The 27,346-nt window shown below is 45.6% G+C and overlaps 1 protein-coding gene across 3 annotated transcripts in view; it reads right to left on the minus strand.

Moving 5' to 3' along the window:
- The window catches only part of KCNT1 (potassium sodium-activated channel subfamily T member 1), a 213,456-nt gene that overhangs the window by 129,011 nt on the left and 57,099 nt on the right, over nt 1-27,346 (minus strand). The window lies entirely within an intron of this gene.

Genomic DNA, 27,346 nt, shown 5'->3' on the forward strand with positions numbered 1-27,346 from the left:
AATTTTGATTGTATGTGTGTGTAGTGTCATAGTTTGTACAGGCACAGGAAATCTCAGGCCCAGGTGGGTTGAATGTGGTCCTCTGATCTTCTCTGTCTGGCCCCTGAGACTCTTCCCCAGGCCACACATCTCAATAGGCTTGCTCCACCTCCTTAATGACATGAGTGCTTTTGCCTGGCTGGATTGTGTCCTTGACCTGTGATAATGCCTCTGGCTTGCTTGCTTGAATGAAGGATGGAGAGAGGGGTGTGCTTGAAAGCCTTGTTGTCACCTCATTCTGCCAGTTACCCTTGTGTACATATACATATGGGGATGCAGGTGGCGCTGTGGGTTAAACCACAGAGCCTAGGACTTGCCGATAAGAAGGTTGGCGGTTTGAATCCCCGCGACGGGGTGAGCTCCCATTGCTCGGTCCCTGCTCCTGCCAACCTAGCAGTTCAAAGGCACATCAAAGTGCAATTAGAGAAATAGGCACCGCTCCAGCGGGAAGGTAAACGGCGTTTCCTTGTGCTGCTTTGGTTCTCCAGAAGCGGCTTAGTCATGCTGGCCACATGACTTGGAAGCTGTACGCCAGCTCCCTCGGCCAATAAAGTGAGATGAGCGCCGCAACCCCAGAGTCAGTCACAACTGGACCTAATGGTCAGGGGCCCCTTTCCTCTTTATCTTTACATATACATATGCAACGGGAGCGCGCGCACACACACTTTTGGCAATAGAAGCAAGCGAGACAACATGGGAGTACTTGCTAAAGCAGGAAAGGGGAAGCTGCAGCCATTCAGAAGTTGTTGGACTTCAGTTCCCATCAACCCCAGCCAGTATTGGTTGTTTTTATATTGTACATCATTAAAAAAAAAAATAGTGGTTTATAAATGATTTAAAATAAAATTTAAAAATATTAAATTTGCTTTCCTCTTCATTTCCAAACCAGCATGATGTGACGCCTATCTGCATTCATGCCTGCAGGAATCAACCACTGATGCCATTAATGCAAGTGGAGTCACCTAAAGAGAATTGCCTCCTAGTGTCTATTTCGGCGGCAGCTGGTGTCTGCTGAGCCTAGTGAGATGGAAGGCAGGGAGCCCAACAGCAGGGGGCATCAGAGCCAATGACAGAAGGAACCAGCTTGTTTTTGGTTTGCTTTCCTCCTCCTCCTCCTCCTCCTCCTCCTCCTCCCTGCTTGAGTTCTACAAGGGCAACACTGAAACTAAAGAAAAGGAGAAGGCTGACAGTCAGTGCTGACAACCCCTGGAATGGATGTAAGGTTCGAAAGCACATTAAAGCGCAAGTAGATAAATAGGCAGCACATGGAAACACCATTTACCTTCCCGCCGGAGTGGTACCTATTTATCTACTTGCACTTTGATGTGCTTTTGAACTGCTAGGTTGGCAGGAGCTGGGACCGAGCAATGGGAGCTCACCCCGTCACGGGGTAGCAAGTAGATAAATCTGGTGGGAAGATAAACGGCGTTTCCGTGCAGTTTTAGCTAGAAAGATAAATGTTTCTAGTTAGGGAGACCACTGAACCGACCCCTCCAAGATCTACATTTTGCATGCATGCACCAACTGTCTGAAGACTTGCTTTTTAAAGGTCACAGCAGTGGGGTACTTCACACATACCCTATAATTTTGATTTAAATGCACACTTCTTCCAGATTTGCATCCTTGGGAGCAATTTAACAAACAAAAGCCACCGCCCATCACTAGAAGGAAAAGCTGTCTTTCCTATATACTTTCCCACCCCCCAAGAGGGTAGCACACCTGAATCACAGACATAAAATAGGCAAGTGTGCCCTTGGCTCCTGGCTCCACTGATTAATCAGCTTAAAAGCTTTTAGTTGATTAATCTACTCCAGTAAATCCCAAATGGCACAAGTGAGCTAAAATGATTCACAGCCACTAAATAATGCACAATAATTCACACTCCCTAAAAGCTTTAAAAGTCAGAGGTTGGGGATCTTTTCCAGACTGGGGGCCACATTTCCTTCTGAGTAGCCTCTGAAGGGCCACATGCTAGTGGTGGGCAGGACCAGAGGCAAAAGAAGGTGGAGGAATGAATGGGAGTTCATTCACCCACCCCTTTCTGTCCTTCATCCAGGCAAGCAAGGAGCATGATCAGAGATGAAGGGCACATTCCAGATCATCTGGGTCTGACCAATGAGGCCAATGAGGGGTGTGGGCTAAGAGCTAAAAAGGGATGCTGGGGAGGGGGCATTTGGCCCCTGGGCCTGAGGTCACCCACCCCTGCTTTAAACTGGTCAATCAGTGGTGGCTGCAACTTATGGGCACATTTTTATCATTGTACATGTGTGTCTATTTTTGTTTCTGCATACTACCGTGAGGTCTTTACAGGGTTTTGGGTTTGGAGGGGTTTTTGGTGGCATGCTAACAAAAGAGCCACTAGTGTGCTGCAGCATCAAATCATTAAACAATTAATGTCTTCTGCAGGTCCAGAGCTCCCATCCCTAGAGTGGAGCCACTGCTGGCTGCATCTCTGTGTGATTCACTGATCTGGCCGTGTCATTTTCCAATCAGCTTCTGCTGGCTGCAGGGAAGAGGGGTCAAAATTCCACCATGGTTCCTGTACCACATACAATCAGATCATCCTGGTGCAAATGGCACAGCAGTGAAGAATGCAGATTGATATCCTGTGCTTTCTGGAACTTAATGACGTTCCTGAGGATGCTCGAAAGCATAATTTCTCATGATGGAGAGGCCAGCAAATGCCTCTCCTGGCTTCAGTAAGCAATCCTCATGGATAATTCACTGCCCCCTATTCTCAAAAAATTTTGCTTGCACTTGGGAAGAGGGAAAATTGGCAGGGAAGGCTGCCTAGCAGTAGGGATGGGTATTTAGCCTCTCTTGAAATGTGGTGGAGTTTGGGGTAGGGCTGCTGGCGGAGGAAGAGGAGTAGGGGGGAGCAGTGTGATCATGGTGGGGTGCCATCATGGCTACACCCCCAGGACGCGCGCCATGCCCCTGCGGGTGGCGCACCATGCCCCTGGGATGTGCACTAGCCCTGCCCCCGCCTGCTCTCCACCCCCCCTCCTGGTACTGGAGCATGAAGCTCCGCCACTGGGTAGGGCTTCCATTTTGAGACGCCCCTCCCCAAATTCACACTGAAGCATAAACACACCCATGCTTCTTTGCCCCCTTGCTCTCACACACCTTTGTTGTTGTTGTTCTTGTTTAGACGTTTAGTCATGTGTGACTCTTCGTGACCCCCTGGACCAGAGCACGCCAGGCACTCCTGTCTTCCACTGCCTCCCGCAGTTTGGTCAAACTCATGCTGGTAGCTTCGAGAACACTGTCCAACCATCTCGTCCTCTGTCGTCCCCTTCCCCTTGTGCCTACCATCTTTCCCAACATCAGGGTCTTTTCCAGGGAGTCTTCTCTTCTCTTTTTAAAAATATTTTTATTAATTTTACAATACCAAATTAGAGGAACATAACACACATTTTCTCACAAATACATTCTTTTTGGACTTCCCTCAGCTCTTCTGATAATCCTCCATTTTGATTCTTTTTTTGCACATTTCCTAATTTTATATTGCCTTATAATAATAACCTCCCCCCCTCCCTTTTTTACAATATTTCTAATATTAATTCTTCACAGAGCTTCCTGCAAACCAACAAACATTGTTTGTTCATCACATATACTTTTCAAATAATCTACAAATTTACTCCAGTCCTCGGTGAACTTATGGTCCCGCCGGTTTCGGATCTTTCCTGTTAGTTTATCAAATTCTGCATAGTCCATTAGTTTCATTCTCCATTCTTCCATCGTTGGTAATTCTTCTTGTTTCCATTTTTGGGCCAATAATATCCTTGCAGCTGTTAATAATGTAAAGAAATTGAACACTGTCCAACCATCTCTGTCGTCCCCTTCTCCTTGTGCCCTCCATCTTTCCCAACATCAGGGTCTTTTCCAGGGAGTCTTCTCATCTCATGAGGTGGCCAAAGTCTTGGAGCCTCAGCTTCAGGATCTGTCCTTTCAGTGATCACTCAGGGCTGATTTCCTTCAGAATGGATAGGTTTGATCTTCTTGTAGTCCATGGGACTCTCAAGAGTCTCCTCCAGCACCATAATTCAAAAGCATCAATTCTTTGGCAATCAGCCTTCTTTATGGTCCAGCTCTCACTTCCATACATCACTACTGGGAAAACCATAGTTTTAACTATACGGACCTTTGTTGGTAAGGTGATGTCTCTGCTTTTTAAGATGCTCTTTAGGTTTATCATTGCTTTCCTCCCAAGAAGCAGGCGTCTTTTAATTTCATGACTGCTGTCACCATCTGCAGTGATCATGGAGCCCAAGATAGTAAAATCTCTCACTGCCTCACACACCTTTACGCAAGCACACGAGTGCAAGGGCACTTATTTTGACTGTTTTTGGATCACTTGGGGCGGGAGGGAATAAAAGCCTCAGCTCCCCAGGAAACCTGATGCACTCAGAATGTCATCTCCACACTTAGAAACTGAAGATGATAAGCAGGATAAGCAGCAGGGAAAAGGAGCGGAGATCCCAGGGAAGGATGGAATTTGGCCAAAAGTTGCATGCAACCCATGGGCAAAGGTTATCCATTCTAGGTCTTAGATCTTCTGGAAATCTTTGCCTGGGTGAATTTCCATTAGAGGGGGAACTTTCAGCCCTGTAGATGTTGTTGAACCACAGCTCCCATCAGCTTCAGAAAACACGACTGATGCTGAAAAATTATGGGAGTTTTAGTCAAATGTCATCTAGAGGACCAGAGCTTCTCCACACCTGCATCAGAGGTTGTTTAGGGCAGCACAACCAGTGCAGTCATATTGGGTGCCGCACTGCAGGGGGTGCCAAAACAATGCTATAGAACTATAGAGGTGGGGAGGGGCAACAAATTTTAGCATTGCCCAAGGAACCACTGAAATATGAGAGACCAAAGTCTGCCACTACCTGCATTAGAGGACTTCGTGGTTACCGTTCTTTCGACATCATATACAGTGGTACCTCAGGTTACAGATGCTTCAGGTTACAAACACTTCAGGTTACAGACGCTTCAGGTTACAGACTCCGCTAACCCAGAAATAGTACCTCGGGTTAAGAACTTTGCTTCAGGATGATAACAGAAATCATGCAGAGGTGGTGTGGCATCAGTGGGAGACCCCATTAGCTAAAGTGAAATCTCAGTTTCAGGTTAAGAACGGACCTCCAGAACGAATTAAGTTCTTAACTGGAGATACCGCTGTAATCTGAGTGGATATGGAAGGGGCTATAGAAGCAAGCTGTCAGTCTAAAAGGAACATCAACACCTTCAAAGCCAAAACCACCTTGGGGATTCCCATTAACCAACTCAGAACTCTTTTAGGCCAGCCAGATCAGGTTTCTATCCCCTCCTGGGCAGGTGAATGTGAGGTGTAGCAGTTACTGGTATAGCCGTTAACTAGGACCTGAGAGCCCAGGGTTCAAATCCCCACAACCATGAAACTCAGTGGGTGCCCTTGGCCCAGTCACTCACTCTCAGCCTAACCTACCTCACAGGTTTGTTATGAGGATAAAATGAAGGAGGGAGGGGAGAGAGAGAGAAGAATGTAAGCTGCTTTGAGCTCCCTAGTGGAAGGATGGGGTAAAAATAGATAGATGATAGATGATGAGAGATTAGATAGATAGATAGATAGATAGATAGATAGATGATAGAGTGGTACCTCGGGTTACATACGCTTCAGGTTACATATGCTTCAGGTTACATATGCTTCAGGTTACAGACTCCGCTAACCCAGAAATAGTACCTTGGGTTAAGAACTTTGCTTCAGGATGAGAACAGAAATCGTGCAGCGGCGGTGCGGCAGCAGCGGGAGGCCCCATTAGCTAAAGTGGTGCTTCAGGTTAAGAACAGTTTCAGGTTAAGAACAGAGCTCCAGAACGAATTAAGTACTTAACCCGAGGTATCACTGTAGATAGATAGATGATAGATGATAGATTAGATAGATATAGATGATGAGAGATAGATAGATAGATAGATAGATAGATAGATAGATAGATAGAATATAGAGTGGTACCTCGGGTTACATACGCTTCAGGTTACATACGCTTCAGGTTACATATGCTTCAGGTTACAGACTCCGCTAGCCCAGAAATAGTACCTTGGGTTAAGAACTTTGCTTCAGGATGAGAACAGAAATTGTGCAGCGGCGGTGCGGCAGCAGCGGGAGGCCCCATTAGCTAAAGTGGTGCTTCAGGTTAAGAACAGTTTCAGGTTAAGAACGGAGCTCCAGAACGAATTAAGTACTTAACCCGAGGTATCACTGTAGATAGATAGATGATAGATGATAGATTAGATAGATATAGATGATAGATAGATAGATAGATAGATAGATAGATAGATGATAGATAGATAGATAGATAGATAGATAGATAGATAGATAGATAGATGATAGATAGATGATAGATAGATAGATAGATAGATGATAGATAGATGATAGATGATAGATAGATGATAGATGATAGATGATAGATAGATAGATAGATAGATAGATGATAGATAGATAGATATAGATGATAGATAGATGATAGATAGATATAGATAGATGATAGATAGATAGATGATAGATAGATTAGATAGATATAGATAGATAGATAGATAGATAGATAGATAGATAGATGATAGATAGATAGATAGATAGATAGATAGATGATAGATGATAGATAGATAGATGATAGATAGATAGATAGATAGATGATAGATAGATATAGATAGATGATAGACATATATATATATATATATATAGAGAGAGAGAGAGAGAGAGAGAGAGAGATGATAGAATTTTCCCTCTGCCAGGAACCACATACAGCAGTTGGGGGGCAGATGGGGAGATGGGCAGGACCTGGAGCAATCTCTCTCTCTCTCTCTCTCTCTCTCTCTCTCTCTCTCTCTCTCTCTCACACACACACACACACACACACACACACTGTTCAGCTGGAGAAATGCAATGTAAAATTAGGAAAAGTGCAAATTTAAAAGGATAGTCCATGTTTCCCATTTATGCATTGTTTTGGAAAATGTGAGTTGAGTTGTGTCTCATTCACATGCTAACAAAATCATGGATTTCTTCACTATCCATATCTGTACTCAGTCACATTTGAGAGCAAAAATAGATTCCTGCCTGAGTGCTGAGAAAGAAACAGAATTAGAATGTCAATCATTTTGGCACTTCCAAAGCTTTCATAATTCCCCCTTATTTGTCTCCCCTTCTCCCCAAGTTTCTGATTTTGTGATGGAGCCATTCATCCTTTTAGCACACACAGGTGCCTCTGGCACAGAGGCAAAAACCAACACATTTTACATAGATTACACACAATGACACTTTCTCCGTCTATTTTGGAAATGAAACTGACATTCTCTTCGAGTAACCATGGTTTTGGGGACTGCAGGCACATTATTTGGAAGGGCTGAAGCTTCACTTTGTTGCTGTTTTTGGCATCTTACAACCAAGCTAAACATCCAGAATGATCTGTGTGGCACAGGCCCCCAGGGACTGTACCATTTATGAAGATAGGGGCAGGAATCATATGGTGGCATGCTCTTCCATGCAGTGGTTTTTTGTTTTGACTCCTTGCATAAGGAAACCTAGCATGTCTGGGAGAGCAGCCTATTCCCCATGAACAGCTAGGTTCCCACAGTCAGGGAGTTTTCAGAGTGCAGTCCTCCACCTATATTCAGGAGTGATACAATCCCAGGAAGCTGTGGAGTCTGGTTCATCAGTGTGAATGGGGCACTGCTGCACCAACCACATCATGCCCTCACCAGCCCCCACTGGCCAGCCTTTTTGCTTACAACCAGTCCAAAGAATGGTCCTGGCTATCCGCTTACTCTTCCTTTATCTCAGTGTTGTCCTTTATGGAACTCAATAGGAAAGATGATGGGGGAAAACTAGAATTTGTTGGCTCTGTCGTCTCTGTAGCCATCTGCTGCTGGTCTCCTTGCCTTCTGCCCTGCCCAGTCCCAATAGACACAAGACACCACTGCCAGGAAGGCTGTAACTATAAACACATTATTTTGAACGTGTAGATGCAGAGGCATGACTTGTGCCCCATTTTGGAGGGGCCCAGCATTGCATGCATGCATGTGATATCATGACACCATGCCCACGCTATGCTGTGCTCTGCACTTGGCCTCCTCATGATGCATGCGTGGCATGGCATAGCCCACCACTGGCACCCGCTGCCTGCAAACGCAGGCCGGACTGCCACTGCTGCCTGCTGCCCACCACCTTTACTCTGCTGGCTCTTTGCTGCTGCAGTGGTGACTGGTGCAAGGCCTCCGTTGAGGCTTGCTGCAGCTGCAGATGTACTTCTGGAAGCATGGCTTCGCTTCTGGAAGTACGTCTGCAGCAGCAATGGGCCTAAATGGAGGCTTTGTTGTGCTGGTGCACTTGGCCTAGTCGCAGTGGTAGAGAGCCAGTGGAGAGCCAGTAGAGGTAAGACAACAGGCGAGCAGTGGCGGGTGGTGGTTCAAGGTGGTTTGGGCCACGTTTGTGGGCAGGAGGGTGGTGGTAGGGCACATCACACAGTGCACCCATCATCATCCTCTGCCCCCACAACACTGAGGCTCAGCCCCCTTCCTGCAAATATTGAGGGGGCCGAGGGGCCCTTGGCCCTATTGAGATTGTGCCTTGGACAGGGAGGGCTTTTAGGCCATCTATGATCTCAGGACTTGAGTGTCTCCATCCTTGCAATAAAGGAACAGAACAGGGAAATTCCATTTATCCTTTGGCATAAGCAAACACACAGCATTCTGGTGCTGGGTCCCCACATACTCTGGCAGGAGACCCCACCCTATGTACAGTGTGGTAGAAATTCAACAGGCATACCTAATTTTAATTGGTAAGGTATAGGTAAAGGGACCCCTGACCATTAGGTCCAGTCGTGACCAACTCTAGGGTTGCGGCGCTCATCTCACATTATTGGCTAAGGGAGCCAGCGTACAGCTTCCAAGTCATGTGGCCAGCATGACTAAGCCACTTCTGGTGAACCAGAGCAGCACACGGAAATGAATTTTACCTTCCCGCTGGAGAGGTACCTATTTATCTACTTGCACTCTGATGTGCTTTCGAACTGCTAGGTTGGCAGGAGCAGGGACTGAGCAACGGGAGCTCACCCCGTCGCAGGGATTCAAACCACCGACCTTCCGATCGGCAAGTCCTAGGCTCTGTGGTTTAACCCACAGCGCCACCCGCGTCCCTAATTTTAATTGGTAGGATGCCATAATAGGAAAATCTCCACCCTAAAATATCTGTTTCCCACAGAGCTGTTTTAAGGAGCCCTTGCCAGAGTTTTCCTACACTGGGCCACCACAGCTCATCTTACCCACGTTTGGCTAATCACAACCTGTCACTCTTACATTGGGAGCTCAGCTCTGGAGGCTGATATGCCTGCAGAGAGGTACAATTGCTGGCTTCCAGGTCCACTCTGCCTTAATGGAGGCAGCCTCCACGACACTGGGGGATTGTAGGCGAAGGGAAAACAAGAATGATTGGGGGTGAATTATCCTTGCAATTTCCCCCCCAGGGACTGAAGGAGTGGGCTTCACTCACAGTTCATCTCAGTACCTGGCTCTTGCTCTAGCATGAAATGTGGGGGAGGGGGGCAGGGAGGCACTGAGTCCAAAAGCACTTCACCTGCCGAAAACCCTCCAATGCCGCCATTAAGAAGCAGAGGTTGCCCTGTTAATTAGAGCTTAATTGGACTAAAGTACAGGCACATGCTAGAAGAGATGAGATCACAAACTGCAGAACAAACCAACTGCAAGGACTTTGAGGTTTGAATTTGAGATAAGACTTCATTTGGTGCAAAAGATGATGGGGGAAGGGGAGCCTATGATTTCTTGTTTTAAAGTTTTCTTCTCTAAATTTATGATTCAGCAACCCTCCTTTGAATGTTAGTTCAAATTATATTTGTACAAGTAGGATGGAATATAACATCAAATGGAACTTTGTGTGTAAAAAAAAAAAACACAGGAAAAAGGAAGGGAAGCTCTAATCTGCAAAAGATTTACGATGGAAACTTAGAGCTGACTCTTCCTCGTCCTTTATTATCTATGAACTGAACTGAACTGAACTAAGAGGACTTGGAATTTAATTTAATTGGAAGGATAATCAGCTGGAAGGAAGGATGAAAGGAGTCTGTGAGCTGCCAAGGAACTGATAAGGTTCTTTACTGTGCAGTTTGACAGATCACTCTTCTTCCCAGGCTGAGGGGAGTAAATGGTGACAACTGTTTATTTACTGTGACAGAGTGACTTTTGCAGCTGTTGTTAAAGTTCTTGGTGTAAAACAATGAAGCACGGGACAGAGCAATGGAGAAATTTCTGGAACAACAATGGGATATCAGCTCCACCCAAGGCATGACTGATAAGAGCAACAATTGGGGGAAAGAAAGACATAACATCTTACAGGAAGAAACACCACGGACAGAATAATTGCCACACACAGGAAGAACAAGGATATACAGTGGTACCTCGGGTTACAAGCACTTCAGGTTACAAACTCCGCTAACCCAGAAGTAGTACCTCGGGTTGCGAACTTTGCTCCAGGATGAGAACAGAAATTGCGTGCCAGCAGCACAGCAGCAGTGGGAGGCCCCATTAGCGAAAGTGCGCCTCAGGTTAAGAACAATTTTGGGTTAAGAACAGACCTCTGGAACAAATTAATTTCGTAACCCGAGGTACCACTCTAGTTTGAGTTCCTCACTTGAAGCTCTCTAATGTGTCAACATGAATAGAAGTTATTAATATTGCAGTTGTTGTATAAGGGATTATTTTTGTGACCAGAATTTAATGGAAACTAATAAGATTTTGGAATGCAGAAATTAAAAAAAAATCATCAAATCATCAAATCATCAAATTTAGCATGCAGGGGCCCACTTTAACTAAATTATATAATTTGATACTTGAACGATTGGTATTAATAATTGTATTATAAATTGGTATTGTTATAATGAGGTTATTACTGGACTGTAATTGAAAACTAATAAAAAACTATTTTTTAAAAAAGAGAAAGGTACAATTGTTGGCTCTGCTGACAGCCTGTTAACCAGATGGTGTTGAGACCTCCATTTCACTGCTGAAGATGGCTCTATTTATTTTTAACACAAGTGCTTCATAAATGCCACCCCAGCCATCGATCTTCCACCAACAGAATTAATATCACCATCTGTCAGGGGTTCAGGAGCAGAGGCACAGGGAAGAGAGGAGATGGAGAGCGAAGGGGAAGAATCCGAGGGGAGCGTAGGAGAAGAGGACAGTGGACCGAGGGATTCCATGAGCCTCTCCAGCGAATCGGAATATTCACAGAAGGGGGCGCCAGTGGCCAGGGGTAGGGGGTTCCCAAGGGGAACGCCCCAGGAGCAAGGGGGCAGCAGGGACTCCCAGAGCAGTAGTTGGAAATCAGGACCAGCTTCCCCACCAGAGCAGAGTGGGGGGGAAGAGTCCCAAGGATCGGGGCCAGTGCATTCCCCACCAGGGAGAGAAGATAAGGCAGGGCTGACCACACCTCCATCGGAGAGTCAGACAACGGAGGGGAGGTCAGATCCGGCCAGTATCCCAGAAGAGGGAAGCAGTGACAGAAGTAGTGTAACAGTCAGGAGGAAGGTCACTGGGTTGGCGCGAGAGGCAAGTTCAAATGTACAGGAGCGCGGGACAGCAGAGAATGAGGATTGGGAACCGGGTCCTAAAGCCCGTCGGAGGGAGGGGGAGGAGCTAAGCGACTCAGCGTCGGAAGAGTCCAGAAAGGGCAATGCCCCAGCGGGCAGGAGGACCCAGAGGAGGAGAGAGCAGCGTAAAAGGTGGAGCAGGGCTAGGATCTTAAACTGGTGTCATAGGGGAGGCGACTCAGACGGTACTTCGCCGGTCTAGGGTTAAGACGTAGAGCTGCGCGCTGCGGCTTTGAAATGGAAACTGAACCTCAATAAAGACTTTTGTACATAACGACAGCCTCGCATTGGTCCTCTGTGAGCTGGGACCTAGGGGCAGCTCTGACACTATCTTTTCTATTACTGTCAAGATCTCGGAGAAAGATGAAGCAAGAGGGTTTGGGGGGTTGTTCATTCATTGCAAGCTTACATCACTAATACTACTACTTAGGTAAAGGTAAAGGTACCCCTGCCTGTACGGGCCAGTCGTGTCAGACTCTGGGGTTGCGCGCTCATCTCGCTCAAGAGGCCAGGAGCCGGCGCCGTCCGAAGACACTTCCGGGTCACGTGGCCAGCGTGACGAAGCTGCACTGGCGAGCCAACACCAGTGCCGCACACGGAAATGCCGTTTACCTTCCCGCTATAAAGCGGTACCTATTTATCTACTTGCACTTAGAGGTGCTTTCGAACTGCTAGGTGGGCAGGAGCTGGGACCGAACGACGAGAGCTCACCCCGCTGTGGGGATTCGAACCGCCGACCTTGCGATCAGCAAGCCCTAGGCACTGAGGTTTTACCCACAGCGCCACCCGCGTCCAATACTACTACTTACCAGCACCCTAAATCCATCAGTTGTAAGCTGCTAGCCAGTCTGTAAACACAGTAGAGAAAACCCTGCAGCCAGCCTACCAGGGAGATAGCTTGTTCTTCTCCAATGTCCAGAAAAAGTTCTAATTGACAGAGAGGGGGTGTACTGTGGACCATCAAGATCTCAATACTTTCTCAGCAAGTTAACAGGATACATCCTTCCATGAGGTTCTAGAGTGACTGATGACTGATCAAAAGTAGCCAAAGTGATGTGGTTATATGGAGGCAACAATGCTTGCTCAGTATCAGCCAGCAATGGCTGGCAGAGGCTGTCTTTTAAAAATGGATGAGGACCAGCTGTTCATGAGTCAACAGTAGAAAGCACTTAGATTTAGGGAAACACATACACACAGCAGATGCCAGATACCCCTCCAGAACTCAAACCATTCTGAGCCTTGGAATAAGATACATTGAAATGTGCTGTGTTTGAGGAGGGTGTTGTGTTTGGAGAGAAGGAACAGTGGGTGCTTAGTTGATGGAACATGAAATTAAATAGAAGTTGGAAGCAAGACTGGCCTAAAACATTATGCATCCTGAGATGAAGGACAAAAGGGTATCCCCAGTCCATGTAATGAAGGTGACTGGACAAGTTGCTGAATCTTTCTTCAATGTAGGTGATAGGACAGTATCCTGCCCTGTAGGGAATGAATACACCGCCCTGTCTCCCAACAACTCATTGCTGGTCCTCAGCATTTGCTGTCTGTGGCAACCACCTCAATCAGCCCAATGTTAGAGCTGGAAGGGAGCATGGTATGATAGTTGTGTTGGTGACAAGACTTTAGCTGACTGACAGCTGGAAAAGGGAAAAGGGAGAAGAGTAGAGTGGAGGATGTTAGTGAGGTAGGAATAGGTTCAGAAGATGGCTGAAATTTAGAGAAAAGTTTAGTTTATAGAAAGAGAACCAGGTGACATCATTGAAATTTATAAAATTATGTGTGGCATGGAGAAAGTGGACAAATAAAAGCTTTTCTCCTCTCATAACACTAGAACTCATGGACATCCAATGAAACTGAATGCTGGAAGATTCAAGACAGAGAAAAAACTTCTTCACACAGCTCATAGGTAAACTGTAGAAGTCGCCCCCACATGAGGCAGTGATGGCCACTAACTTGGCTGGCTTTGAAAGAGGATTAGACAAATTCATGGAGGACAATGGTTACAAGTGTCATAATGGCTGTGATCTACCTCCGATGTCAGAGGCATTGTGTCTCTGAATACCAGTTGATGGGAAATACAAATGGGCAAAGTGCTATTGCATTCATGCCCAGTTTGCAAGTTTTCCACAGGCATCTGGTCAGCCACTTGTAAGCAAAGCTGATTTGCTGTCAGGGGAATCAACAACAGTGGCACATCGCCAGTGGAATTCTCCAAAAAATGTAGTTAAAATCTCTTCCAATAATTAGACAAACAGTGCAACATCAGCATAACTATCATTTTAGCAAGTAGCCTAATGATTGTCTCTAGCACAGTGCTGTCTCTGGCCTGTCTTCAGATTCTGCGGTCATGGGCCAGAACACACACTGGTCACCACAACCAGACTCAATGGCAAATGAGGGCAAGCAAACTTCATTGAGCAAACAGGGTGATGAAAAAGGCATCAAGCAGCACTGAAATAACACGAATATGTTTCTAACATGTGTCTTCAAAAGTGATGAAAAGGGGATATGTTTTCCAATGCTGGTGAAAATGAACTGGGTAAGTAGTGTTCAACTCAGTGCTACATGAATCACTTAGGAGCTCAGCATTTATGGCTGGAATATAGGAACATATGGAACTGCCAGATATTGAGGCAGACTCCATGGTCCATGTAGTTGTGTTGTCCGTACCAAATGGAAGTTGCTCTCCTGGGTTTGAGGCAACAAATCTCTCCCAGCCCTACATGGAGATACTGAGGATCGAACCCAAGACTTTCTGCATGCAAAACAGATGCTCTACCACTAAGCTACAGCCCTTTTCCAAGGCTGCATAGGCCAGATGAAGCCAAAAAGACCAATGGTCCACTAGGGTGTGCTACACAAAAGCTTAGAGAAAAAAGATCATTTCTCCATTTTTGCACAGTCATTAAAAATTATTTTCATATCCTGTGTTAGGCAAAGGAGAAGCTAAGCTGGTTTGCTCTGCCAAGGACCCATTACAGAACTGACACACTGAAAAGCTCAAATGCAAGGAGATGAGTCAGCAACTCTTTCATGTATTTCTAAAATAGCCAACAGCAAATGGGGTGAGCAACCTAAATAATCATCTGAAAGAGCAGCACAATACATCTTCTTGCACATGGGTAGGCAAACTAAGGCCCGGGGGCCGGATGAGGCCCAATCGCCTTCTCATTCCGGCCCGTGGACTGTCTGGGAATCAGCGTGTTTTTACATGAGTAGAATGTGTGCTTTTATTTAAAATGCATCTCTGGGTCATTTGCGGGGCCTGCCTGGTGTTTTTACATGAATAGAATGTGTGCTTTTATTTAAAATGCACCTCTGGTTTATTTGTGGGGCATAAGAATTCATTCATTTCCCCCCAAAAAAATATAGTCCGGCCCCCCACAAGGTCTGAGGTTCAGTGGACTGGCTCCCTGCTGGAAAAGTTTGCTGACCCCTGTTCTTGCAGATAAGCAGGGCTGTAACTCCAAAAACCTTTTTAAGAAAGGGGGGGGGGAGTCAAAGTTACTCCATCAGGCACCTCCTGCCTCCAATGAAAACTGATAAATGAATAGAAAGGGAATCTACACAAGTGATGCTGACAGAAAAACTTCACACATACACTAAGTTTAAAAAGTACAGTGGTACCTCGGGTTACATTGTAGCACCCTGCTTGTGGTTAACGCTTAGCTGGAATGAAATATTCAACGCAGCAATAGAGAAATTAAAATAATAATTTATTTGTCAGACAAATAAATGAGAGGCACAGTGGTATATGGTTACCAAGCTCTGGCCTGGCCTCCTGCCATTCTGGCCAGCACTTATATTTCCTTAATCCAGCCCCCTTGCTCCTCCTGTGGCTGCCTCTGTCCAATCAGCCTGGTTGAAATTCCTATTGGCTGTTTGCTAGAACCAATCACAAAAGATACACCCATTTCCTTTTGCCCTTTTATGGGAAACAAAAAGCTATATATTCTTCTATCTATAAATGACAAATAAGTAGTAATATATCTTACATGTGTCTCAACAAGGAATCTTAATTACCAGCTCACCTCGCCCTATTGCCCTCCAAAACAAATGGTTAATCTTAAATTTTTATCTTAAACAGATGTCAAGGATCTTGAGTTCACATCATCATTGAAAGACCTCCTTCTCTTGGAGGTCTTTAAACAAAGGCCTGACAACCATATGTGTGCTCTAATGATGTTTCCTGCTTGGCAGGGGGGCTGGGCTGATGGCCCCTGTGATCTCTTCCAACTATATGAAATAAGAATCTAGCATAAGGATTTAACATTTCTTTCTTTCTAAATCCTTTGCATAATTACATTTAAGCCAATATATTTAATACATAACATAGATAGCTTTTTAGAAGAATAAACCTTTTCAAAGTAAAAAAGGAAGGAACAGTTTCCAGCCTCAAAATAAGATAGGAAGAAACCTATCTTCTCCAGCCAAGCCAGTTGCCTTTTTCACTGCTCTTGACCTTTCAACCTTAGGAAAATATGGCTCAAGTTTAATGGGAGGCACATGGTTTTATTTTACTATTTATCAACTCTTAATTATGTTTATCTCTTTTTTTATCTTCTGTAATATGTAGGGTCAGTGTAACCTTGGCTGTCAGCCTGTAATTCCCTTTTTACGACTTTGAGAATTGTTTTCTGCTATAAATCAGGGGGCCCCCTTGTCCAGGAGAATAAACATCTTGCCAAGGTTCTTAGGCAGCTGGTCTTCTGCCTGGCATGAACATTTGAAAATCTTTAAGCTCATCTTAATATACAGGCCTTAATCAAAAATATAAGCTTTGATAAAAATGCAGGCTTATGATTAGATGCCTCAACATGTGCTTCAGGTTACATTCGCTTCAGGTTACAGACTCCACTAACCCAGAAATAGTGCTTCAGGTTAAGAACTTTGCTTCAGGATGAGAACAGAAATTGTGCTCTGGCGGCGCAGCAGCATCAGGAGGCCCTATTAGCTAAAGTGGTGCTTCAGGTTAAGAACAGTTTCAGGTTAAGTACGGACCTCCGGAACGAATTAAATACTTAACCCGAGGTACCACTGTAAGTTTATCACCCACCCTCTCCCCCCTCTTCTCCCCCAACCTTATACTGTGTACAACATTAATATCTCACACTGAATGTAACTAATCTGTAGAAAAGACTCTACAACCTGAAAATAGAGACAATGCCTGTATTTTGTAATCCAATAAAATCTCTAATAAAACTACTAAAACAACCACAACAACTGTTAAAGAATTGGTGGTTATGGCAGATTCTTCTCCTCTCCTTCACCATCCCTTTTCCCTCGTGCATCATGTTTTTACATTATAAGTCTGCAGACAGTGACTACCCTTTTATTTTAAAAAATTGATTGCATGGTACGAGAGCCAGTCTGAGAGCCTTTTTGACTGAGGAGCCACTTACAAATGCTCCAAATAAATCCATGCACAGTTCCGACTGAAATCAGACAGGCCCCTCTTGTTTTGTCACTTGCTGAAAACATTTCTGTTCCATCAAGTGTTTTTAAAGAATTGGTTCAGAATTGGTTTTATAATGCCACGATATTTTAATGGTTTTATTGTAGACCACAATTACATTATTTAAGAGCTGGAAGTTTGGAAATATGCTTATATAAATAAAAGCCTAATTGCAGCAAGAGGCTGTTCAGATCCAATGGGTTTCTTCCCTGAAAAGAGATCATTTTTCTTGTAGAAGCCAAATGGGAGAAACCCCAGACACAGGGGGAAATGGGTCCTTCATTACACTGTTTCCTGCACTAGTGACTTAACAGCATGAGGGCTCCTGGGATCACAGAACTGAGCTCTTATCTCCCCTGGAGGGAGATTGTCTTAATTAATTAAGAGCTCTGCATTTGCTTAATTCATCTACTTCAGCCATGTATCTCTCCACTTGCTCTGCTAATTCTACTCAGACCAGTCAAGAAGGATCTAACGGAGGATCCAAAAATTAATAGGTCTGTGCAAACACACACACACACACACACACAATCTGCCCTGTGGCCCCATATTGGGCCAAGCAGCCTTAAGCCAATGAAGGGACCACTCACCCTGGATCTGCCCCTGGATCAATTCAGTGGTAGGAGTCTGATGTTTAAAATAGGTTTTTTTTAAGCCATATTCAACATAAGATCACAAGGGGGAGGAACTGGTGTCTCTGTATCTTCTTCCCCCATCCTGGCCATGAACTGGAGGGTTTGATCCCATGGGGTACTGCTCCTTCACAACTGCTTTTCCTGCATGGAAACTCTTCACAAAGGAGCAGCAACCTGCACCCAAAGGATTGAACACTCTCTATCCTGTGGTGTGGTGTGTGCATTGTGTTGGTGCCATGTGCCAGGTAGGAGAAAGAAGAAGCCAGGTGGGACACCACACTCAAAGGCATTCACCACCAACCCTTACCATCTTCCAGGAAAGATGCAACCATCAATATGTTCTCAACTCTCTTTTTGGAGATTCACCTTCTTCCTGCCCAAACACCTGCATCTCCTTTCTCCCTGACCCCAGCCCCCTGACAATCCAGCTTCACTTTGAGCCACCTGACCCAACTTGTGGTGATCTGGGGTTGCCTCAGCCAAACTCAAGTAGCACCCAGACCCCCCTCTGAATCAGTTCAATTCATTCAGGCCTCCACCAAATCTGGTGCACAGCCCTAAAAATTGTTGTCTCCTTAAACCTAGAGCTGGCACAGATGTTACTGCTGGGCCCAACCCTCCTGATAGTCACTGTTCACACATGTGGTCTACTTGCATAACTACTACAGTGGAAGAGAAAGCTCGCCCAAGAGGAGTGGGAGGAACATGTGGCCCTCCAGATGTTGTAGAACCCCCCCAACTCCCACCAGTCCTTACAGCATAGCCAATACTCATCTGGAGGGCCACTGGTTCCCCATTCCCAGGCACAGAAGAGCATATATACCTGGGTTAGCTTTAGAAACTGCCATCATTAGGCTCCTGTTAGATCTATGTCCTAGTTGTGGGTTCTATGTACCTTCCAAGGGAGAAGAATGTAACCCCCCACACACACTACATTGTGATGTTGTAAGCAGTGAAGGGGGGAAGCATCAGATGTTTTGTGTTCAACCAGAGAAGACTTCAAGAGTGCTATTGTGCCCATGGGTGCAGCGCTGGTGACCCCTTCACTAAATATATCTATGAGACAGAAAAGCAGGTGCTGATATCCTCAGGTTGTTGACTTCTCCTCACCTGCCACTCCTTTGGCTTCTAGCAGTTTTGAGGACCAGTAGCTTGCTTTCCAGATGAAGAGAGTGCTGATGTTATCAGGATGCCAAATGCTGACCACAACACACAATTCTGCCTAGAGTACAGCTTCAGATGAAGATGCCATTTCCACTGTCACACAAGGAGGCTTGAGGTATATATGAGTCACAAACAATCGCAGTTAATGCATTAGGAATGGCATCCCAGGGAAATGATGTTGTTATTTTTAGCTGGCAGCAGACACATCAGCCTCCACTGAGTCAAAGACTGTGTGCACACTAAATTTTTGAAGCGCATACAAAGCACATTCTTAACCTCACAGAGTTATGGGCACTTTCCTTCATAAGTTTATTGTTCTAGCCAAAGGCTATGACAAACCAGTAGCAATAGCACTGATAAAACAATGCAGAATGTACATCCATAATATAAGCCAACATCCATGATGTAAGAGAGAGAAGTTATCAGAGGCACCAACAAATTCAAATCTGAATCATCACAACCATTACAGTGATTTTATCTAACTCCTTTCTCTTGATTTTTTTTTTTTTTTTTTTTTGGCAGCCTGTACATAGATGGCTATTCTATGTGTTAGGAAGCTATTACTGTCACTCAAAAGAACCCAAACTATTTATGCTGGGGTGTGCCTGATTGCTTGTGCAAGCAAATGTTTTAGAAAGGAATCTCTTGGGTCTCTAGATAGGGGGGCAGGCTAACAGAAAATGAATGATGTCTTCCACCTGAAGCTGGCCACAAATACAAAGTCTGCCTGCGTACGGGACCTTGTTGTAGTGGCGATCCAAGACTGCAGTGTACATCACTTGGAAACAGAGCTCAGTAAAGGCATTTCTTAAGGAAACTGGTGAGAGTTTGATCAGATGCTCTGAGATGCTCTGTTCTCAAGAATGGATGCCAAGCTTGCTGAGGCTTGCTGGGAATTGTACCTGTGATGGGTAAACTGCAGTCCCAGAATCCCTGTGAGAAATAAGGTCCTTCCAATGTGTTTTAAAGTGTATGGTACAAGCCACATCACAGTGCAGGAACTGGTGATTCTCCTACCAAAGGCTCTTTCTCTCAGCAAAACATGAGCATAGCGGTGGGGGAGGCATGGAGGGGCAGCTGCCCCCCATCAAATAAATCAATACAAAATACTTAACTAACTACCTGAGGTTCTGCCCCACCCCAACATAAAGGCTGCTGCCCCCTAACACAAATGCTGGTGACACCCATGGGCATTTAATATTCTGTTTACATGGTGATTTGGCAGAGTAGACTGTCTGCCCATCTGGTCTGAGGGCTTCATGCCTGTCTTCTGATTAAATTACACAATGAAGAGTGGATCTGACATTGGCAGCTGGCACAACGCCACTACTGTTTTCTGTGGGAGCATCTACCCACAAGAAGACAACTACAGAAAATTCCAATACCTCTGTGGGCAGCTGACTTGACCCACAGTGCTGGATCTAGTCTGCTTTTACTCATTCTTATACCTGGGGGCTTTTCAAAGTGTGAAAGAATAAGGGGAGCCTCCCGCCACCGTTAAGCTTTTGCACAAGTTGCTCCTCTTCTCAGCATCCCTGAGAAGATGAAACAAAGCAAGTCACAGGTCGGTGACTCATGGAGAGACACAACAAGCAACTTCTCAATGGGCGATTTTGTCAGGAGGCAGCTGGATCTGCAGCCAGCTCCCCATGTGGTGACCCATTGAACTGCAGACTTCTCAATGCCTTCAGGCCCTGGACTGGTCCAACCCACCAAGGTTGACTATTGGATCCTTCTCAACAGGAAGGCTATAAGAGGACTTCTGGTTCCTGCTGAGCCTTGCCTGAACAATCAGGTGTTCTTAGCTGCACCATATTCCTGCAGCCGTGGTTCCAGTCTGAAGTTCAGTTCACTGCAATTCTACATGTTTTTGTTTTTTAAAGTCCTCACAAAAATGCATCAGCATTTGATCTTACTTTGCTTTTCACCTTATGTACCCAGTTTTTCAAACAACGAAATGAATCTCCATCTGTTATTTTTCTTTAACACATGCATTATTGTGCCCACTTTTTGCTAAAATATGCGTTCTTGTCCACATTCTTGGCTGAAGAGCTGCTTACCAAGATTCAGAGAAATGCAAATTTCAAAAGACAGTTGGCAAATTAGATACATTTGCATTAAAATGTCAACTGAACAGAATTTCTTCCCCAATCCCTTAATTTATTCAAAAAACACTTCATGTTCGTCTTATCGGCAGGAGTTCATATCTCTTACTTTCCCCAGCATCCTGCCCTTATGAGCTGTGTTTGTGTATGTGCCCTGATCATGCAAAAGCAGTGGAAGGACATAAGAATGTAAAAAGAGCTTGCCTGGATTAGGCCGGTGCCCCATTTAGTCCAGCATCCTGTTCTCACAGTAGCCAACAAGACACCCATAGGAAGCCTACAAGCAGGAACTGAGAAGCACTCTCTTCACTTGCGATTCCTGGCCACCAGCATAGCAACCCTCACTGGCGCCTGGGATGGAGAGATAGGACACAACCCTATTCAAGCAGGGCACATGTGAGGGACAGTGGCTCCAGCACCCTGAAGCCACCATGCCACCCACCAGCCAAGTGCGGCTGGCACACCATGTCACCCTCCAGACCCCGTGATGCCCTATGCCCCCACCAGCCCCTGACTTTCTACGCTACTGCTGCTGGCAACTGGCATTCAGAGACCCATCCAAGTCAGTGACCATCACTGCCTTGTGTAGGAGTGAATTCCACAGTTTAACTCTGTACTGTATTAATAAGTACTTCCTTTCATCTTTCCTGAATCTTCCAACATCCAGCCTCAAGTTCCATTACTATGGGAGAAGGAGAAAAACGTCTCTCTATTTCTTTCTCTGAGTTGGGCATGGGGAACCTTTGGCCCTCCAGATGTTGGTCCCATCAGCCTAGAGCAAACATGGCCAATGGCCAGAGATACAGTGGTACCTCTGGTTATGTACCGTATTTTTCGCTCTATAACACGCACCAGACCATAACACGCACGTAGTTTTTAGAGGAGGAAAACAAGAAAAAAAATATTCTAAACGAAATAGTGGATATATGATTTTTGTGGTTCATGCTGTGGCCACAGACATGTGATCTGACAGTGAGTTTGGAGTAGCCCAATGCAAAAATCCTGAGGATCCATGTGGATCCATGCTTTGTAACCACGGAGGAGGAAAGGAAGGGGAACCATGGATCCTCTGCTCACAACTGCAGCAGATCCCCCCCGCCACCCGCAGGCATTCACTCCATAACACGCGCAGACATTTCCCCTTACTTTCTAGGAGGAAAAAAAGTGAGTGTTATGGTGCAAAAAATATGGTACTTAATTTGTTCCAGAGGTCCGTTCTTAACCTGAAACTGTTCTTAACCTGAAGCACCACTTTAGCTAATGGGGCCTCCCACTGCTGCCGCTCCACCGGAGCCTGATTTCTGTTCTCATCCTGAAGCAAAGTTCTTAACCCGAGGTACTATTTCTGGGTTAGCAAAGTCTGTAACCCCTGATTACAGACTTTGCTAAGCCAGAAATAGTGTATGTAACCTGAAGCGCATGTAACCCGAGGTACCACTGTAGTGGGAGTTGTAGTTCACCAATCTGGAGGGCCAAAGGTTTTCCACCATTGCTCTGCACCATGTGTAATTTCATACACCTTTAGCATGCCCCTCCTTACTTACCTTTTTTCTAGGAAAAAGGAAAAAGAAAGAGATTGTAGTGAGAACAGTGGGAACTGGGGCCAAATAGAAGAAAGGCAGCAGGAGGGTGTAATCAGAACTAAAGAGGGGCATAAGCTATGAAGTGGCACACAGCAAACCCATCTCCTTCTGAAAGCAAGGCTGCACCACCATGGAATAATGACTTTTTAAGCAAACCTATTTCCACAAACCAGCTGGGACTTCTGGCACTGAAAAAAAATATACTTCATGTTCCCAGGAGTCTTCATTTCTTTCCTTCAGAAACAGACATAACCACTTTTGGCACAGAAAAATAAAATTAAGACACTTGAACAAACCCCATTCAATGCCAGTTACTGACTGTTCGATGAAGCAAGCAGTGTTCCAAACATTACAGCCTGTTCCAGAGTGAAGGGCTCTGCTTAAGGATGAGCAACTGTCCATTTGCATACATAGCTGAATGGCTTTTCGGTCATCCAGCCAAAAGCTTCTTTCCTTCTTCACAATAATGAATTTGCACTCACCTGCTCTTTGCAAGCAACCATCAAAAGGCCAAGCAGAGAGAGTACCTTACTAAACAAAACCCCTCCTGCGATATTATTTTCACAGATGGCATTTAATACCTAGGTTTAATACCTAGTGGTGGGGAGTTACTCAATCAGCAACGAAGCCAAGACCCAAGTTTGGGGCAAGCACTCTTTGGTAAGAGAACTCCAGCAGACATTTATTTTAAACATCAACAAAACATGCAGCAAAGAAAAACATGGAAATATAGCAACGCCTTGGACCAGAACTCCTGGCATTGAAGGAACCAACACTCGCAGAGAGGAGCACCGGACTGAGCCATACTGGGGGTGCTGGAGTGGGGGCACCTGCTTCACACACACCCAAGTGACCCATCTGCTGCCTGGCCTGCTCCCTGCACAGGTGGATAGGCTGTGCAGTACATGGTTGCTGCATCCCAAAGCCTCCAAGTGTCCCTATTTTCCAGAGATGTCCCTGATTTAGAGAAGCCGTCCAGGTTTCAGACTTCCGGGTTGGCGCCATCACCGAATGGCGGACTCCCTCCGAGCTCCGGAGGGAGCCTGCTTGGCAGGGGCTGGGTTCTACCGCGCCGGCGACGCAGGGACCCTCAAAAACCATGGGCGCTGAAACCCATGGGCATGGTGACTCGGCGGGCACCGTTTGCGCCCCCGACCCTCGAAGGAGCCTTTTTAAAGGCTGCGGAGCGGGTGACGGGGGGGGGTGCTGTGAGTCCTCCGCTTCCCCTGCCGAGCGAAGCCGCATGCCATTCGACGGAGAGCGCTGACTTCTTCCATTGAAAACTTGGTCTTTAAAAGAATAACCCGTGAGTAATTGGAACTTGGATTAAAAAAGGGGGGAAATTCTATTTAAATTCGGAGCGAGCGGGGGAGGTGCAAAAAGGAAGTCAGCCTCCCCCCTGTTGTAGAGGAGCTAAAGCAAAGGATTTGACAACTAAGATCGAGTGTAACCTTTTTTTGATAAAGTTATTAACTTCGCGATGGAAAATTATAAGACTGGGCTGGAGGAGAAAAGTGGAATGTGAATTAAAATGCAACCCCCCCCCCCCGGAAACCCCGGGAGCGATCTGAAAGAGCGCCGGGAGAGGAGAAATAGAGGTTTTGACAGCTGTCAAAGGAGCTGTCAAAGCGGAAGAACAAAAAGAGAACTTTGTTACGAGGACTTTGCTGGTCACATTTGTTACAAATTGGATATAAATTGTTTAAAACAAGGAATAATAAGTTACTTTGACTGTTGGGTGTGATCGGGAAGGAAACTGAGTTACTATAATCCCTCTAGAGGAGCTGTGGGACACTACAAGTATTGTTGGCATCGAATTTGAATAGGACTTTTTATCGCCTGGGAAACTGCAGAAATGGAACACTATTTTGTCTACAGAGGTCTACACACTAAAGGAGACAATAGATTTATCTATTGAAGAATGGAAGGGACTTGACGTAATGTTTTGTTCCTGAATAACAAAGCCTCTGCAGAGGAATTAGAAGCTTTTTGGAATTAGAACATTTGTGCAAGAGAGCAGGGGGGAAAAAAAAGAGGAGGAGAGAGAACAACAAGAACAATAAGAATAACAAGAACTGGACAAAGTTGGAAGATAGACTCCTTCCAAGATTGGACATGTGAAACCAAAGATGACCAAAAGATGGCAAAGACTAATAAAAAGACGGCAAAGCGGACTGGTGAAGGACTGTGGTTTAGATGTGGGAGCTCCAGGATGACAGTAGACATTGATGGACATTGGGAACACAACCGGGAAAGGGGGGAGGGAAATTTAGAATCCAAAGGGTGTTAAATTACATTTTATTCTTTTTTTTTATCTTTCTGTTTATCTTAATCTGTATTGCATATTAAAGACGGGAACTCGTGGAAGGGAACAGGTCGATTTTAGGGGATGGGAAAATATTTTTTTAAAATTGGGCCAATGATAATAATTTTAAAATTTGGGGTAAGAATTTGTTGAATCTATTTGAAAGAATTGGAATACAAGAGGGGGAGGGGAGGGGAAGTCCTGGAAAGATGCCAATGAAAATAAGGTTTTAAATTTGGATGTTTTTCTTTTTCTGTTATATTTGAAAATCTTTAATAAATATTATTAAAAAAAAAAAAGAGAAGCCATCCAGGTTTCTGATGTGATCCCGGAATGTCTCACTTTTCCTTAGGATGTCTCCATTTTCATTGGAGAAATGTTGGAGGGTATGGAGTAATAATAATAATAATAATAATAATAATAATAATAATTTATTATTTATACCCCGCCCATCTGGCTGGGCCTCCCCAGCCACTCTGGGCGGCTTCCAAAAGAATATTAAAATACTATGATACATCAAACATTAAAAGCATCCCTGAACAGGGCTGCCTTCAGATGTCTTCTAAAAGTCTGGTAGTTGTTGTTCTCTTTGACATCTGGTGGGAGGGCATTCCACAAGGAGGGCGCCACTACCGAGAAGGCCCTCTGCCTGGTTCCCTGTAACTTGGCTTCTCGCAGTGAGGGAACCGCCAGAAGGCCCTTGGTGCTGGACCTCAGTGTCCGGGTAGAACGATGGGGGTGGAGACGCTCCTTCAGGTATACTGGACCGAGGCCGTTTAGGGCTTTAAAGGTCAGCACCAACACTTTGAATTGTGCTCGGAAACGTACTGGGAGCCAATGTAGGTCTTTCAAGACCGGTGTTATATGGTCTCGGTGGCCGCTCCCTGTCACCAGTCTGGCTGCTGCGTTCTGGATTAGTTGTAGTTTCCGGGTCACCTTCAAAGGTAGCCCCACGTAGAGTGCATTGCAGTAATCCAAGCGGGAGATAACCAGAGCATGCACCACTCTGGCGAGGCAGTCCACAGGCAGATAGGGTCTCACCCTATCTGACCCCCGAGCTGTCTGAAGGTAATCCGGTATAGCAAAAGTTGTTTTTTTTAATGTTTAATGTTTTCTTATATGTTGAAAGCTGCCCAGAGCAACTGGAGCAACCCAGTAAGATGTGTAATAATAATACCTTTATTATCAATGTACAACCTGTGTACAATGACATTAACCGAGTCCCCCCCCCAACAAACAAACAATCTTATTGCACTCTGTGTGCTTGTCGCACAACACACCAACCACGAAAGTCAGTTGCACTGTATTATTTTCCGTTCAGCAGCCTAACAGCTCACAGATAGAAACTGTTTTTTAGCCTGTTGGTACGACTGACTCCTGCCCACCTAGCGGTTCAAAAGCACATCAAAGTGCAAGTAGATAAATAGGTACCACTCCGGCAGGAAGGTAAGCGGCGTTTCCGTGCACTGCTCTGGTTCGCCAGAAGCGGCTTAGTCATGCTGGCCACATGACCCGGAAGCTGTACGCCGGCTCCCTCGGCCAATAAAGCGAGATGAGGCATCCCTTTACCTTTACTTACGACTGATTATACTTCTATATCTCCTGCCTGAGGGTAGAAGATTAAAGAGGTGCTGGCCAGGGTGTGAATTGTCCCTGAGAATTCTTCTAAGGCATCGATCCCTTGCGATGTCATCTAGCGGGCTCAGGGGACAGCCCATGATATCATGTGCTGTGTTCACCACCTTCTGTAAAGACTTTCTGTCCGTGGCTGTCAAGCCAACACACCACACTGTGATACAATATGAGAGGACACTTTCTACTGTGGACCGGTAGAAGGAGGTCATGAATTGTTGTTTAACATTGTTCTTTCGCAAGACCCTGAGGTAGTGGAGTTTCTGTTGGGCCTTCGTAACCACCTGAGTTATATTGTTTTTCCAAGTGAGGTCTTCACTAAGGTAAACTCCTAGGAATTTAAAGGAAGAGACTCTCTCCACACAACCACCCCCCAGATATACAACGGGGCTGGTGTGGTGTATAAATAGTAAAATTTCCATTATGGAATGGGAGGCCCCAGTTTTCAACAGAGAAATGTTGTAGGGTATGGCATCCATCTTGTGCCGCCTTCACCAAGGCTGCAGCGAGAAGGGTTGTGGGGTCGTGACAGCCATGCACCCTCCGACCCCAACCTAGTGTGAGGCTGGGATCAAGGGGTGCATGGCTGCCGTGTCCCCACAGTGCTCCCCCTGAGCGGCCTTGCAAGGCTTAAATCTGGGGAAAGCAGCAGAAGAAGGGTGCCACAGCCATGCCGCTCGGGGCTGGTGTCACTCCAGCAGTGGCAGGGACTGGGTGGACATGATGGGCTCTATTTGTCCTCCACCCCTTGCCCATTCCCACCACCACCACCACCACCACCCCGGG

The sequence above is a fragment of the Podarcis cretensis genome (assembly GCF_951804945.1).
Source record: "Podarcis cretensis genome assembly, chromosome: Z".
NCBI lineage: Eukaryota > Metazoa > Chordata > Lepidosauria > Squamata > Lacertidae > Podarcis > Podarcis cretensis.